This window comes from Lampris incognitus, chromosome 3 (assembly GCF_029633865.1).
Source record: "Lampris incognitus isolate fLamInc1 chromosome 3, fLamInc1.hap2, whole genome shotgun sequence".
Classification (NCBI taxonomy): Eukaryota; Metazoa; Chordata; class Actinopteri; order Lampriformes; family Lampridae; genus Lampris; species Lampris incognitus.
Window position 1 is genome coordinate 76,879,812 of NC_079213.1, and position 3,784 is coordinate 76,883,595.

The following is a 3,784-nucleotide window of genomic DNA, read 5'->3' on the forward strand; positions in this document are numbered from 1 at the left end:
CCATACTTTCTGTATTGCATGTAAATACCATTTCAGTTTAGTTTTAAATGTGGGAATAAGTGTTGTTTGCCAGTCTACCTAACACAAATCAAATCCAAAGCATCCCACTACATGCATACATTATTAGGACAACAGGGGGTTCAGTGTGTGGGGGGTGGGGGCTGTCATTCAACTGAAGGCCAACGGTTTGAACCTGTTCCAGAAATGTACCTGACGTAGCATGACACTGAGTCACCTACCAGTACTGCAGGTGCTGGTAGGTGGCTCAGGGTCATCAAGAGATGCATGAAAATTTGAGTTTTCAGCAAAACAAAAGCCTATGTCCCAGACCAGGAGGTAGGGAACTAGATTACTATAAACCACAACAGATAGAAGCAAAACCGCACCAAGGTATATATGCAGATGTTCCTTCCAACCAGTCTCTACACCAGGTGGTTTGACCGATGAGTCTGTCAGTCTTTGGCTGAAGTTGTACTCATCAGAATCATAAACCACAGGGGCGTCTGGGTGGCGTAGCAGTCTATTCTATTGCCTACCAACACGGGTGTTATGGTTTTACATGACTAGAAGACTCGACTTAGCTGATGAATATACAGAGACTTGACTTTGGCTGCATGAGATGACTTTACTAACGACAACCCGTGCTGCATACACATACACTGAACGCATGGCCAGACAAATCCCCAACAGAGTTACTCCCCCTCCACATAATCAACTTTCATATTAGTATCAGTGCGCGGCACTATATGCTACATCCTCCTTTCTCAACATGAAAGTTACACTTCAACATTGCTATAATGAAGATCTGTTTAGGACTGAACTTTGTTAGTTGTCTCATTAGTGTTATTGTCTAACTCGCACATTTGTTGTAACATAAGAAAAAAAGGAACTTACTGCTCAAATAGTCTAAAATTTCAAATCGCATTTTCTTCTTGAAGAATTTTTTTCTTTTTTTTAAATGAGCATAGTTGGACCGTGACTCTCACCGCCAGCTCATCAGAAAGTCTTTGTACCTCTCAGGTGGTCGAATAACTCGACCACTCCTGGTCTGAGCTGGCCTTGATGAGGATGAGAACTCGATGTCAACACTCTCTGCTGTACCTGCGTCTGGTGTGTTGTTTTGCCCCTCATCTGTTAAGTCTGTTTCTGAGTTCACCTGAGTGCTGGGTGGTGTTTTCCTCGGGTGCCGTCTGTTGTGTCTGCGGTGCTGTCCTGAAGATGTCACTATGTCATAGGACTGTCGTTCACCTCTCTGTGATGACCACAGCTGGGTGCCAACCTTGTGCTGTCTCCGTGTGAACAGTACTACCTGGGTGCAGTTCTGGAAGCCACTTTGCTCCTCTGTTGTAGTACTGCTGCTGTCTTCTCTGTAGACTTTGTAGAGTTGAGTGTAACTTTGGGCACTGCTGGATGGAGAACTGTGCTGGAGCTCGGTAGAGTGCCTTTGAGGACTCTGCTCATGAGCATTTGTGTTGGGGAGTATACCATGCCTGTTACAGGTGTGTTCCTCAGGGTGAGAAGTGCAAGATGGGGGTCTGTGTTTGTTTGTCGCGCTTTCTTCAGCATGAGTTTCTAGTCCACTTGACTGTGCATAACCCAGACTGGAGTGAATGAGTTTTATGCCCCATGACGTTGCAAAGTTTCTCATTTCCTGACTTGCAAATGGAGCATGGTCACACACTATCTCTTTTGGTATTCCTATTCTAAAGAAGACCAATTTCATCTGGCTGATCACAGTGTGTGATGTCTTGTCCTTAATGTTCAGTACCTCTGGGTATTTTGAGAGGTAGTCTACTATCAAGAGAAATTACTAACCTTCTATTTCAAAGATGTCAGCCCCAACTTTTAGCCAAGCAAGCTCAGGGATGTCATGTGAGATCAGTGGCTCCTTCTGGTTTCTGGGCTGGAATTGCTGGCACGTCCCACAAGTCTCAACCATTTGTTCTATGTCTCTTGTCATTCCTGGCCAGTACCAGTGCTTTCTGGACAATGCTTTAGCCCACTGCATCCCTTGATGAGCTGTATGTAGCTTTTGTAACATTTCTGTTCTCATTGTGCTTGGGAGGATTATCCTGTCTCCAGCTAACATTATTCCTTCTCTTACAGTCACTGTGTGTCTGATAGGCCAGTATAGTGTCAGTCTTGAATCTGCCTGCTTCCTGTGTCAGGGCCAACCATCTCTTTGTATGACTTGCAACAGCTGCAGTGTTTCATCTTTCTTTGTTTCACCCTTGAGCTGCTCTAGAGTATCTGTACTCAAGGCATCTGTGGGCTCCAAAGCATAGACAACTTTCTTGTCCGTGTTGTCATCTGCTGATGTGTGCTGTTCTTGTATTACAGCTCATGAGAGTGTGTCTGTGATCAGCAGATCTTTACCTGGTGTGTAAGTGACATCTAAGTCATATTGCTGCAGCTGAAGCAGCATTCTCTGTAGTCTGGAAGGAGCTGTTCCAGGTGGCTTTCTCAGGATGTTTTCCAATGGTTTTTGTTCTGATTTAACATTCATCCTCACCCCATACACATACTGGTATACTGTTTTAACAGAGAAGACAATATCTAAAAGTTCCTTCTCAATTTGTGCATAGTTCTTTTCAGTCTAAGACAGTGCATAGGCTATTGGTGGCCCTCCTGTAAGAGACATGCCCCCGGACCATCTTTAGGTACGTCAGCCTGTATTATGAGCTGTTTCTTTAATCAAAGAACCTGAGCACAGGAGCATTTGTGAGGGCATGTTTCAGTTTGTTGACTGCATCATCATGTTCATGTTGCCACTGCCACACATTGTCCTTCTGTAGCAGCTGTCTTAGTGGCACTGTTATGGTGGCCTCACCAGGGACATACTGTGCTAGGTATTTTATCATACCAAGCATTTGCTGTAGTCCCTTTTTGATGGTAAGTGGCGGCATCTCAGCAATGGCCTTAACTTTTGCTTCATCTGCCTTAACACCCTCTGCAGTGACAAAGTGGCCCATGTAATTTACACTGCTCACCTTATACTGTATTTTCTCTTTGTTGAATTTCACATTGGCCTCTTTTGCTCTGGCCATCACCTTCTGTATTATATCATCATGTTCTTTGAAAATGCAGTGATGACCATGTCATCAGCTATGATGTGAACTCCTTCCTTAGATGTTTCTGAATGTTTCACAGTTGCATTGCTGGAAGACTTCACTCACCGACTTTATTCCAAATGGTAGGCGTTTGAACCGATATCTCCCCCATGGTGTGTTAAATGTGCACAGTAGTGATGACTCCTTGTCTAGCTTTACTTGCCAGTAGCCATCCTTTTCGTCAAGCACTGTGGATATTTTCTTACCAGCAAGTTTGCTCAAAACTTCATCAGTTGTAGGAATTGAGTGATGCTGTCTTAGTATTGCTTTGTTCAAATTATTGGAGTCCAAGCAAACCCGTAACTTCTTTTGGCCTTCTTTTCAGTGACTACAAGGCTATTCACCCATGGTGTTGGTTCAGTTACCTGTGCAATCACATCAGCTTGTAACAGATTGTTCAGAGTGGCTTGATTCTGTCCATTACTGCCAGTAGTATTTTTCTGCAGCCATGTATAACTGGTGTAGCCTTGGGGTCCATGTGGATGTGATACTCCCCAGAGGACTCCCGCAGACCTTCAAAGACAGTTGGGTGCTGAGCTATCAGCTGCTCTTTTGTTGTTGGATGTTTCATGTCCAGTGTGTAAATGTCCACTCTTTTTACTAGGTGCAAATCTTCACATGCCTCCCTCCCTAGGATGGGTATGGAGTAGTGCTTGGATACATAAAATGGTAGA